Raw genomic sequence first — 14,314 nt, 5'->3', positions numbered from 1 at the left:
TTTACAGCTTGACATCAGTGTACCTATCATCATAAGCTGCTAAAGGGCAGCCAGATAGTGGCTGACATGATAATGTGTGCACTGCAAGTACACAAATGTGTGGTGAAGAATTGATGGATAAAACTGGTTGCCTCTCTTACCTTTCTATTTGTAGCTGGTAACATCTGAAATTCAGATGTTCTTCAATACTACGTTATTTCCCTAAAAATATTCTCATAAAATAAATATACATTTATTTCTTATACAACTTCAGTACAATGTATGGCTTACGCCTATATAGAATCTACCACTTCTTTGCCAGTTATGAATTCTATCTTCTTTACTTCATATTTCAGAAGACATTTTGAAAAGGGGTAAACTCATCCTCTCTCCTACTTTACCCTTTCCAGTTGACCTCAGGTAAATTACACCCATAGCAATATGATGTTTACCTCATATTTTCACTTCTGAATATATGAAACCCAAAATTTTATTAAAGATTACCTACTATTTCCTAATATTTCTATGTAATTTTTTTCTTAGATTATGAGCTCTATATTTAAGAACTGAGTCATCTTTTATACTATCCTTCTACCCACATACTATGTACTTTAATATACAGGTGAATTAAAAGCACTTTTCATAATTACATAGAAACCTTTCAGTCACATCAAATGAGACACAAAATAGTTCTTAAGAAAGCACCTCTGGGTTGATTTTCAGCAGGGATCAATTTCGGAGGTACAACGTTTACTTAAATCTGGCCCAGTGGTTAATAGTCCATTGGTCTACTACTTTTCTCTCTTCATCTCCTTCATCTTTCCCATTCTCCATTAGTATTTTCTTGTCACTAGGCAGTCAATATAAAGTAGATATTTCTATGGCTAAAGTTTCTGCTTTGGGGATCATAAAGTTGTCACCCAGATAATTTAAGGATTCCTTAGAAGCTATTTGCATATAAGATATAGCTTGATAATTGCAGTCATGTAAGGCAGCTAAGTGTTGAGGGTACCTTGAAAGTTGGCCTCGAATCTATTATTTCATTTCCTTCTAATCGTATCCATTAGGATTGTCCAAAGACCTGGCTCACATTTCTTTATGTATTGACTTTTAATTATACTGGTATTTCATCTCCCATATTTCTTTTTGCCATTGATACTAATACCCATGTCTGAATTGTTCTTTCTAAACTATAGGTAGATACTACATGAAAAAAAAAGAGGCACATATAATGTCCCATTTATATATTAGTTGAAAAAAGAACACTATGTTTTCATCATTGATTCACTCTGGCATGAGTCATTTATTATTTTTTTGCCATTTTCTCTCTTTCAACTTCTTACATCCATCTTTCATTCTCCATATTTTCAGGCTTCATTGTGCCATATTATTTTCTTTTCCTATAAAATTTGTTATAAAATAAACACAACCCAAGATGTTGTGTTACCCCTCCAGGGGCATTTGCTGTATCAGTCTTCTCCAAACTGAAATTATTTAAGACATAAGAGTATATTTCCAGTGAAAAGAAATGTGACACTCTGAAACAGAAGCAGAGGGAAATCTTTTGGTCTGAGAGCTTATTTTAGATCTTTAAGTCATATCAAAAAAGCAGCATCCTCGCCACAGCAGGATTTTAGGAATAGTGTTTTGATGCAAGAAATCCATGAGGAGGAAGCTTGTGTCTCCTGAAAAAGAGGCTCCCACAGAACCTGCTTCCTAGACCCAATCATGGAAATGGAAGAAATTATCCCTTTAACTCTCAAAGAAATGCTAGAGTGTCCAGCAAAAAAAATTACTTGTTGTGTCTCAAAATACAGGTTTCTGGCTTGCTGTCAAAAATGTTATAACCATGTTGTTTGTGACTTTAATTAGTTTTCCAAACATATGACAAACTAAATTGAATAAATCAAACTGACCTTTAAATTTCTAGAATTATAGCCTATTTAATTGTCAATAATGCTTCAATAATAACCCAAGTTAATAACCATTTCACTTTCCTCCCTGAGAGGCTCTCTGGGTGATGCACAATGTTATTAATTTTGGCGTGATTACAAATTATTCCTATAGTTCAGGTTTAATACAGTATTGATGTTGTTATTAATATGGATTTGTCAGTAAAAATACAAAACTGAGTCAGTCCCAGCTAATGTCAGTTTTAAGGTTAAAAATAAAAAATAAAAAAACCTGCTTATATTGAGGAAAGTCAGGAAAACCCATAAGACTAGAATTTCATTGTAAGGATACTTGGCTTGGTATGAGAAAGGATTCAAAATTATAAAACAGCAAAATAGGTACTGTAAATCTGTCTGTTAGCAACTTAATTTTTTTAAATGTATATTGGTCATTTCTGTATTTTTCAAAATTTCTCAGGGGATTGATTAAATCATGTGATAATTCTACAAGGATTGTCCAAAAATATGTTTAGAAAGCTAATCATCAGGGTTGAGGGAAGAGTGTAATAATTTTACTCACAGTACACTATATTGTGAAGCATGAGGGGCAAACTTGTTATAAATGTGTGACTTGGAGTAAAAGAGAGAAAAATATGATGTATGAAAACTTGCATGGCAAGACAGTCTAGCACAGTGGTGAAGAGTTCTACCTGCACCCATATGAATTTAGTTTAATCTTTGGACTTTCTTGTGTTAGTTTTATTAATTACTAAGTGTCTTTGTTCAAGACACTCATCTAAAATGTTACATTAAAAATATTAATTATCTCAGAATGTTTGCAATAAGTAAATGAGATAATGCATCATAAAAAGTGTTTAATATCTGCCTCATGGTAAATGTTCAAAACATGTAGGTTCCTGTTAACAGGCTACCACAATGTGCAAAAGTGAACATCTCTTTGATCATTATATTTTCATACTTGGAGAAATAATTTCCGTAAGGACTCATAGCTATCAAAAATTTGTGATGGGATTAAAACCATGTCATTTCCAATTACTAAATCAGTTACCATACTGTCCCATCTGCTTCGATTGTTTCTCAAAGTATGATCCCAGGTAAAATGTATATGAAGTTTGATTTTTCACATAAAAATTAAGTCTCCCAGATTTCTGCTTTCAGTGATTAAAAGCAACTCTTAGAATAGAGCAATTAAAAAAGCTGGACAGAAAAAATTTTCTGCTTTAGGATATCATACAGTTATAATAAAGTGAACATTTATGGGTCAAATATTGGGAGAATAGAGTAATTCAAAGAGGTTAAAACAGCATCTTAATTTGCCTTTTCTTTATAAATCTCTACTGATGTTAGAAGAGGCAACTGAAAAGCTGCCCAATACTATTCTTTCTACTTTTGTATGTAATTGAATTTTCTGTGCTATATAAAGTAAAATATATATATATATATATATATATATATATATATATATATATATATATATATATATACAAGAAAGCAAACCAAAACCTTTCCATAAATGTGGCCTAACTTGCCTTTTCAACTCCATCTCCCACTGTTCATTGATCCTTGAGCATTATTTACTGCTTCCTTTGCCTGTAATGTCCAATGTTGATTATGCCACATAACAAAATATTTTCATTCTTTAAATTACAAAGTTATTTCCTCCATGAAGTCAAGATATCACACAAATGAAACTAGCCTCCTGTGTTCACTCACCACTTCCTTTGACCTTCCCATAGTCTTGAATAGATTCCCCTTTATGTGTACATATTTGAGAATACACCTGTGTCTTCACAAGCATTTTAGATTTTTGGAAAGTACTACAAGTCTTATATTTTTATTCTTCTGCTAAGACAAACACAGGGGTGAGTTAAGTTTTGGGGCCTAAAATCTATGCAATTGCTTTAAACTGTAAAGAATATGAAAATCCAAAAGTTAGGTAGAGTGGCTTGGAAGACCCATGCCAGCTAGGGCCCCTAAAGCTTCAGCTTCAGTAACTTTACCATAAAGCTATCTGTAGCAAAACATCATGCACACAGTGTTTGGTTTGCCATAATAAATTCTCATTAAGGGGACCATGCTCATCATTGTTTCACGATTCTTTTTCTGTGATGTTTGAGACTTTCTTCTCTTCCTCCATGTTTAGAGGTCAAAATAATAGGAAACAGAGGAAGTGGTACCAGTGGTCCCAACATTTACATTCTGGGCTCCCTCATTACTCTTGTATTTCTTTTTCTTTAAAAGTAATTTAGTCTTGGATATGTAGCCAAAAAGAATGCAATCTTCCTTACAAAAGTCAACCTGTATATGCAAAGTAAAGCAGGGTATAAAGAAGATTCTTACTCCATATTTTATTGTTGAGAGCTTTCAAGCGTCATTCCTCTCCTTCCCCTTCTGCCCCACATCTGGGAAGGCTGATAAGAAAGACCAGGTGATCTCTTCTTTTTCCTCAATAGAAAGCTCAAATAATAATAACTTCAGTTCTCACATGTATGGGACCCCTCATTCCAGCCCCCTAACCACAATAAAATCCCAAGCCAATCTCCTTTTCCTGCTCTCTCAAGCCATTTTCATATCTGCTTGTGAGCCTGTTCTACTCTCCCCAGAAAGGCTTATTAAGGGAATATTAAACCTTTTCATAACTTCTCGATGGGCATGCATGTGGTATCATCAGCCCTGACATTCAAATCAATGTTGATGGGATGGTGGACCATTTCATTTCTGTAGTATAACCACAACATGGGAAAATTTCTTCATGAATATAGGAAAAAGTGATTTGTTGGACAGAAACTAGAACATGCATTCATGGAAATTGCATGAGATATTATTTAAGAAGCAGGATGTTGAAGGCTATAAATTTCAAGCTGAAACATTTGGATTTTATCCTATAGGTAGTAGGAACTCATTTTGAAAATTTGACCAGGAAAGTGACATGATCCCATACATGTTTTGGGAAGATGGATCAGACAACCACATGCTAATTGGTAGTGAAAAGGCTGTAATTTCTCTCAAAATGGGGATGGATACAATAAAGATCATGGGAACTTTGACAACATAGAACCTGGGGGATAAAACAATAGGCTTAGGGGAACCTCCACATTGCCGATGCTCCAACAAGGGCCATGGGTGGTTTAATGCACCATATTCAAAGGGCATAGTAAGCTCAAACTGGACTAGTGCAGTCATGTAGTTGGGACCAGAGTTGTACAAACTGGGATAGAAGCAGTTATCCAATAGAAGTGTTCAGTGTCACAAGACCTACCTATACACAACAAGAAGTTTCGTAATAGGGATCTGAGGTATAGTGACCAGGATCCAGACCTGAGAAAGGTAACTTTCCACAAGCCATTCAAATCCCCTAACATTAGGTTCCCATGTTATGCAGCATCTAGGGATCTAGACAGATCAAGCAGAAAGACTATGTATGGAGTGTTTAAGTAGAATTCCAATGTGAAGAAATGGGCCAACAGAAGAAGGTCACCAAGAGTGACATAATTTGAGGCCACTAAGGAAACTGTGCATCCTTGTAGCCTTTCTGAGGTATGACTTTATATTTCTGAAAATGTATAAAGCATCAGAGAGGAGATGAGGGAGACGTTGGTGGAGGAAACACTGGCATTCCATGGTTTGCTCAGGCCACACGGCTATGGGTCTGGTGATTATGGCTATATTTTAGGCGTTCATGACAGCAAAACTAAAGTTAACTGAGGACCAAACCTTAAAATTATATTTTGTGCAACCCTTTCTAAGGGGAATATTTCATATGTTGATGGCTACCTAGCTGTCTAACTTTCTACCAAACATTCCAAAGACCTTTCCATTTGGGAAGAGTCCTTGAACACACTTTGTATATTTACCTCTTTACTTATTTACATATAGGAAAAGATAATTAATAATGTAAAGAATGATCAAAGTAGTGCCACCTGAGAAAGACTACAAATGCTGAGGGATATCAGAAGAAAGAAGAGTCATTCAAACACAACATTCCTGCTCTCAGCTAGAGGGAAATTCAGAGAGTTAAGGTATTAAAAGTAAGTTTTAATAGTGGGTTTTCAATTAAGGTGTCTAATAGAATAGTGAACTACAAATGGTTTAAACAAATGAGATTTATTTTCTCACCCTACAGAAGGTCCAGTGGTCAACAGTTGCTATGTGGATGTCAAAGCTTGGAGTCAGGATCTCTGCCAGGCCCTTGCCCTTTCATGGTCACAAGATAGAGGCAGCATTGCAGGCATCATTTCCTCTCAAGACTTCATAAAAGTCAAGAATTGAGCAAGTCTGTCACCTCCTATATCTCTCACTCAACAGAGAGGGGAAAATCCTTCTAAGCACTTCCTCCCAGTAGAAACTCCCTTACATGTCTCTGGCCAGAACGGAGTAAACTGCCTACCCATAAGTGAGCTGATATGCCAACCTTCCCAGAAATCCAATAATATTCACCTGGTACCTGAACTAAACTGGGGTATTGTTATCAATGAAGAGGGTAACGGCCCATGTACGAGCCGACAACAGTATTCACACAATAGGCTTAGGCACTTCCCTTCCCAGTTAGGCTTTGCATTTAATGCTGGTGATCAGTGCTTCAACTTAGAATTTCCTGATGACAAGGGTGTCTGATACAGTGATTGGCCAGAATTAAAGATAATTTGGGACCGTGAGGCCTGCTGAGAGTCACACTTCACAAGCAACCATCTGCTTTACTTAGCCTGTCTACAAATAGGGAAAAATCTGTCCTTCTTTAAATACCTTCTCAGAATTTGCTTCTTCTATCTACCTTTACAAGACTTACTGTCTCTGATAAATCCAGCCCTTATTTCTGTTTCCTTGGTTAGCTCACATTTTGTGGGGATCTGTTTGACCACTTATCATCACTCTTAGCAGGCAGAGACATGTCAGCTTGTTCTGTCAGGGACTGTAGCCTTTTCTTAGGCCCTCTAAATAACTAATAAAAATGATTCAAGTCAACCTATTGTTCAGCAGATAATAAACTGATCTTTCTTCTATACATGGATTTCAGAAACCATTGCTCACAGATATCCAGGGATATGTTTCAATTACCTAAAATCTTCTGGAAGATATTTTAATTATTTTTATTCATAGACTATATAGGGGGGCAAAGAAATATGTAAAAACAATTTCCTTCCCTCTTCCTCTTCTCTCTTTCCCAAAGCCCAACACCGTGTAGATCAGAGACTGGTTTTTCTATGTGATGTTCAAATCCCAGTATTTTTTTTCAAATATGTCCTAAGTGCAACTTAATAATTTTGAACATAATACAAATGATAAAAAGAACATTGTACTGCATCCGCCTTCCCTTATTGAATGCCCAAGAATATAGAGTTGAGTGCATTTCATTCTGGTGCTCATAAAAGTCATAACAATGAAATGTGTTTTCACACCTATACTTTGAGAGCCATCTATAATGGGTGACCCATCCTTAAGTCTCACCAACTGCTGCCCCCTAGTCAGCTGAGGCCAAGTTTTGACCAATCACTTTAAGGTAGAAGTAGTATGAACTCTGCCAATGAGACCCACTGGTTTGGGGTCTTTATCTGTATTTGTCTCTCTTTGGTTGTCATTCATGGGTTGGACTTGGTGTTGGATACTCAGGAAGGTACTCAACTATCCAAGATGATCATTCTATATGGAAGTACAGTCAGCACTGTGTATTGTAGGATAACTTGAGTAGCACTAGAAGTTATATGTTGATCAAAATCAATAGCTCTGAAAGTCCCATTGCTACTGCCACTATGGGCTAGTTAATACAGGCAATCCATGCATTAAGTAGATTATCCATATTAGTCTTCCTGAAGTCCAATAATATCAAACATCTGCTCAGAAACACTTCTGGCTCCCCTTTACTAAAGTTTTTTTTTTTTTTTAAACTATATGATTTAACCTGGTAAATATTTTACTATATTTTTCTTTTAACTAATCTAGGTACAAACATATGGTTAAAATGAAGCAGTTAAACCAATTATAAATATAAATGAAAATTAATAGCATTACAGTGACTAGAAGAAAATTTGAGTTCTCAACAAAATGATGTACCCTCAAGACTGTCATCAACACATTTTGTTGTATCTTGATATTTGTCTGTTTTTTTATCGACTACCTTGAAGTTACACTATCTCAAGATTAATGCCCAGATTAAATTAGGAAGATTGTTCTGTCTTTTCTTTGGAAAGTATCAGACAGAGATGTTTTCCTGATACAGGCAGAGCTTCAGGAATGATCTGAAGATTCCAAGAACCTCTTAAGGCCTTTCCAATTCCAGTAGCTTAAACAATAGGGAAAAAAATCGAATTGTGTAAATCCATTAGTTCTGTCATTGGCTGGCATCTCTATTTCTCCAATTTCCATTTGAATAAAGAAAGAACTCATGATATAAATAAAAACAGCTTATTTTGAAAATAGCATCATATAATAGGTTGGAAACATACCCCAATAATTTTGCTCAGACTTGCTTTACAGTCCTGGATATTTTAATCTAAAACTCACATCATGTATTTCTTCTTCCTCTAAAATAACCTTATTTCTTTATATATCAGAATTTCTTTCCCCCATTAGTAAAAATAAAATCATGTAGGTGCAATTTTGTTTTCTTTATACTTTGGGGACTAAATTTAACTAATTAACATTTTAATAACATTCCACCATTTGTTCCTGCAGAATTAGGGGACTTGCTCAAGATAAAGATATACTTTGAACCATCTGGAATTCAAGCAGCTTTGATTTTAAATAAGTACTTGTTTTCCTATATGCTTGTGGACATTTTGGGGTGATTAACATATAGACCATAAGGTAAACTATAGAAAGAATAGAATGTTTTTATATTTATTATATTTTTCACACTCAAAAGATTCTGAATTGTTTCCCTAAATGGATTTAAATATCAGTGAGGATCCTGGCAGAACAGGCACTCAAGGTAATACTGTGAAACCTCACTGATTCAGAATGATTTGAAGGAATGCAGTCTGTATAGAAAAGCTATTGAATTATAAGATTGTCAAGAACAAACATTTCTATTACCCTTAAAAATACATGCATCAACTCTACAAAGTTAAAGCACTGCTGCTGATAGAGATATTGCTGAACTTGGTTTAATGAAAGACTAAAGATTTGTACTGTGGACACAGAGGACTACAGTCTGGGCGAGACATAAACTTTCTGGATGGGAAAATGGAAGGCAAAATTGGAGTGAGATTGGGATATAAAAAGCCTTGCGTGTGATGCTGGGCTTGAGGACCTACAAATTGAATAAATGAATCATATGGCTTCATCTGAAATAAGCCCCAAATCAGTTTAGACCACCAAGATTAATTTCTTATCATGGGAGACAGTACTGGTGTTCCTTGGTAGTTGTAGGCATACAATGAGAAGATAAATTGAGAAAAACAAAACAATATTATATAGTTTTTGGAGACCTGACACGATAAATGATATAGTCGGCAATGTCCCAAGCTCTAGGGCTCCCCGTTGTGTTTGGTGCCATGTCATGCCTACAGCAACAGGTCCTCTAAAGTAGAATTCCAAAATCATGAAAGATCCCAAAACTGACTCCTTACACCATGTGGAGTTTGCCAATGCACATGTCCCTCATCTCTGTTTGTTCATGACCCATTTGTCATGATTCTTCCTAAAGCCCACCTTTAGCATAAATTTCTATAGGATTTGTTCCACCTTTTTCTTTTTCCTGTAACCTCTCAATTTTCTTACCTTCCTTCTCTCCTTTAGTCTTCATTCTTTTTAATATTTTATTTTGCACACTGTCAAGATACGAATGCCTTTATTGTCTATATTTGTAGATGGAATATAGCTACTATGTTGATAATTTGCAGCCAGAGCTCACTAATGTATGGTATCAAATGAAATGGAGGGAGACAGTATGGGGAAACACCTTCACCTCACTGCATCTCATCCTCAACATGCTTTCATGGATTCTAACACAAAAGCTGACTCCATTCACCCCTGACTAGGCAAATTGACTAGGCATCCAATGGTAGAGACAAGGATCATTTTTGCCAGACTCTCTTACGTACTTTTAGAGATGCAGAAAAGCAGAATTAAATTAACTTAGTATCTGATTTGAACAGGATCTTCACTTAGAATCCATATTTCACACATGGTTCAAGACCTGACCTTGCAAGTTCTCTACTAAAGAGTACATTGACTCTCCCTCTGTTACTGGCCTCTCAACTATGTCTTATCCCAGTAAATTGTGGACCAAGCAAAGGCCTTTTACCAAAGTTTTATTACCCTGTCTTTTATTATGGAAATATTCAGTCCACTGACTTTGGTCAGCTATTCAACTTGAAAGCCTGAAGAAATATTAATGGTAAACATCTGTCCTATTTTTATTCAACAGCATTTCAGACCTTTCAAACTATTTTAACATTTTCTCTCATTTGATCAACAGTATGGAGTATGCAGGGTAGATTTTATGGTAACTTCTTTAAACAGTTAACTCAAGCACAAAGAAATAAAATGAATTATCAAAACTACACAGCAAGTTATAGCAGAGTCTAGTCTACATTCCAAGACCCTGCTCCCTAATTTCATGGTATCCCCAGTATATTGTACCTCTTCCCTATAACTGGACTGTTATCTTAATCTTGTGTGGCATTTGTACTCACTTCATTTATTTTCTACACTATATATCAGAACATTTAACTTTTCTCAATTACCTAATATGCAAAAATATTTTTTCTTGAGGAAGCAAAACCATGCCTTTCAAACTCATTTGCTGATGACTAATATAATTTTAATGTAGAGCAGAAAACAGAAAGAACCTTTCTCTATAAGAATATAATTCTCTGCTTCCATTTTGGAAGATTTAGTTTATTATAGACTCTATACACTTAAAACATTTAGAGATTATAAAACATCTTCCCCTGGAAGGAAGGGAAATGGGTGTGAAGGTCTTCAGTCTAAGCAGGGATTCTAAGAGTATCAGGAGAGAAAGGAAAAGTTGGGGAGAGATAGATTATTCATTGAATTTTGGACATGCCAATCATCTGAGCTCCAAAAATAAAGCCCAAACTAAGGATGCTCAAAAAGTAATCATGTTCTGAGTGGAACAAAGAGAGAGAGAGATAAACCCTCTGAAACAGGAAATACTGAATAACATGTGCTAATCCTGGTAGGAGTCTAACTAAGAGGTAGTACAAAGTCTTCTGTGATGATAGTTCCCAGCTGTGGGGTCTTGGGGCCAACAGTGACACTAAGAAAAAGCATCAGGATAATAGAAGAGAAAGACTGGTGTCTCTTAAGTTGACACTTCCCAAAGTGTGCCCCAGAGACCAGAGTTGCAAGATATGCTCCTTCCTAAAAGCTTTCTAGTTCAAATAATTGGTAACTACCAAGCACTATAGCTCCCTACTAAAGATTCAAAATTCAAACCAATGTAATAATTAAAAGTCCTGTAGAAAAGGAAATAAACTCAAACAGGTTTAACTATTTTTAATTATGAAATGTTTCAAACATATATGATGATAAAACAAATATCCATATGCCCACCACTCAAATTAAATACAGATTAACATTTTGTTTTGTTGCTTAACATTTGAAAAAAGAAGTTCTAGATGCAATTGAATTCTCAAACCATTCTCCCCCTCCCTCTTCAGAGGTAAAGATTACATTGAGGTTGTTGTTGATCCCCTCCTTCATGTTTTAACTTGGGTTAATTCATCATTTCCCAAACATGTTTACTCACAGAGCCTTCTTCTTATGTAACATCTATTAACAGACTATGGAAGATCTGAAGTGAGTGTATAATTTTGGAACACTGATTTAAGATTCCCATATGTCTTAAAAATAAAAAACAAGCTGGTGAAAATGCTTCAGGCCAAGAGAAATGGGTCAGGAAAGAAAGAAGTGAGTTTGGGGCCAGAATGAATAATAATTTTTGGAGAAATGAAAGCCGCAATGTGAAGTTGCCAATGGGTAGTTTAGATTCAAGGGATGGCTTCTCTGGGCCCGATATGAAACTTCCTCCCTTTCCCAGTGGGTCAGCCAATGGCAGGACCCAAGAAGGCTTCTCTGAAGCTAGATTAGATATTCCAGGTTTCACCCTGAGAAAAGAGAGAGGCAGGTTCTGTTAGAAAATAAACAGATGGCAGACTTCCAGAACTAGTGGCAATCTAAATGCCAGTTCAGCCTCCAGGTAAAATCTACAAGTCTTGATCTGCTCTCCTATGTACACAGAGTTCCTGCGAGAGATTTGGTTCTCATCATTTTCCCCTGGAAGTCCCCCAGAACTCTCTAATCCTTCCCCAAGCTGGTCCTCCCCTCCATCTCCATTAACCTCCAACAATTTTAATTGAAGTTCGTTTAAATTTTAGTCCATATCACCTATACCACAGACATAGGGGAATGGCTGTATCATCCATTCATCTGAACTGAGCCTGATTTTCCTGGACCAAATTGAAGGACCAGGAATCTCTAATGAATAAGATGTAACTAGGGAGTAAATCTCAGTCACACTTTGCCATAACTTCACACAGAGGTAACCCACATTCTGGACTGTGTGAAGTTCTTCAAATTCTATCAAAAACGAGTAAATATATTTCACCCCACTAACTGATTATAAGGACTAGCTAACTGCTTTGATCATCTGGGGAGCCCCTTGAACTGTTTAAACTTATCCAATTTGTCTCCCCTGTGGAAGTGCAATGTGCTAGAAAGAGCCCCCATTTAGCAACTCATGGGTCTGCGATCCAGGACTCAGTAGCTATTTAAATTTAGGAGAGGCATTCACCTTCTCTGAACAGGTATAACAGCATCCTCCCATAGGTTTTGTACAGGATTAAATGAGCTAATGCATCTGATATGCTTATCTTAGTGCTCAACAAGTGGCAGATCTGCAAAACAAGAGCTATTTTTATTACCGCTATTATTATAAAAACTGTAAAATTCAAACCAAACAAAAAGACCTGTTCATTTAAGGAGAGCAAGGAATGGATGTTTTGGAGAGTGGGAGGTGCTGTAGAAACCTGCTTGAAATCTCTTCAAGCAGAAGAGACAGAGGAGAGTACATAGTAGAAGAGAGGTTAGCTGAGCAAATATTTGTGACCTAATGGGATCGGTAAAGAGAAGGGTTGAATTAATATTTAATTAACATTTCACCAGCCTGGGAAAGGGATATAAGCCTGTGGTTGATTCAATATATAACATCAGGTGTTATTAGATACTACCAAGCATCCCTTTGTCCCAAATCTCTCTCCTCTCTAGAAATTTGAGTAGAGAAGGAACAACAGGCATGTGGATATTTCTGCCTAGTCTCTTGCCTCATCCCTCTGTTAACCTGCAGTCTTATGGGAGGAGTGTGTTGCTGCTTAATCCACTGGCTTACAAGGAAAACCCTGATCACTTCCCATATGAGTTAGGGAGGAGGCAAGAGGAAGGAGAGGAGGGTCTTGCATAGCTGATAAAAGTAGGCGATAGGCTGGTTCAGGTGTTCTGCCAGCTCAGGACTCAGGCAAGACTCAGGTGTCCTGCCAGTCAGCAGTGACTCTTAGTATGCTTCCTCCACACATGCCTTTGCACCGTCTGCATCTTCTGGGTGGTGCTTGTTCAAGACCTCTCACTCCTCTATTCTCACCTCTCTATCCGATCCCTTCCTATCCCATATTGCACGGTTCAAGTTTCCCCTCTTCTATGAATTCCTCACTGAGCCCCTCAGTCCATAATCTTCTGTAGACAACACTTACTGTAGAGACTACAACTGAGCACTTAATACCTGTTTTGCACTGGGGTTGTATGATCAGACTTATCCATGTCTCCTCCAATAAGACTATAAGCTCCTTTAGGGTAGAAAACATGCCTTCTGCATTTCCTAAAGCTGCTCACACAGAAGTTAGCACATGAAAACTAATTAATAAATGCCTGTGAAAAAGAATGTTTTAAAACCTAAACTAAAAAAAGTGCCTAGAAAATTCTCTAAGGATATAAAATCTTTAGAAAACTCTAAGTCCGAATACATTCACCCTTGCAAATGCATTTAGAAAGGGCCTCCAGTGCCGACCCCAGAGAGCTTCGGAAGGTATCTGTCATGTGAGCTTGAAATGCAGCATTGTCATTATTCAGATGGAAAATAGAATCACTTATGAGATCATGGCTCATTGTCAGTTCTCTATATATTTGCATGTATTGTGACAGATGCTGTCGAATCTCATCCTACCTCTATTATGCTACAGAAATAGATTGGCCCTCTTATGCTATACAATAATAATTAGGATAATATCACCCATTAACCCTCTATGCCCCTTTCTATCTAGAAAGCTCGGAAAAAGCTTTGATGATTGCAAGCCTAAACTCTACCCCATCAGTTTCAACTGGACCCTCACTCTCTCCTAAAATTTCATTTTTGACTGAAATATTTCATGGACTATTCACATCCCAAAGGGGATTTTTTTCAGAGTTTC

Source organism: Mesoplodon bidens (assembly GCF_964165515.1).
Source record: "Mesoplodon bidens genome assembly, chromosome: 13".
NCBI lineage: Eukaryota > Metazoa > Chordata > Mammalia > Artiodactyla > Ziphiidae > Mesoplodon > Mesoplodon bidens.
This window is presented reverse-complemented; position numbering follows the sequence as displayed.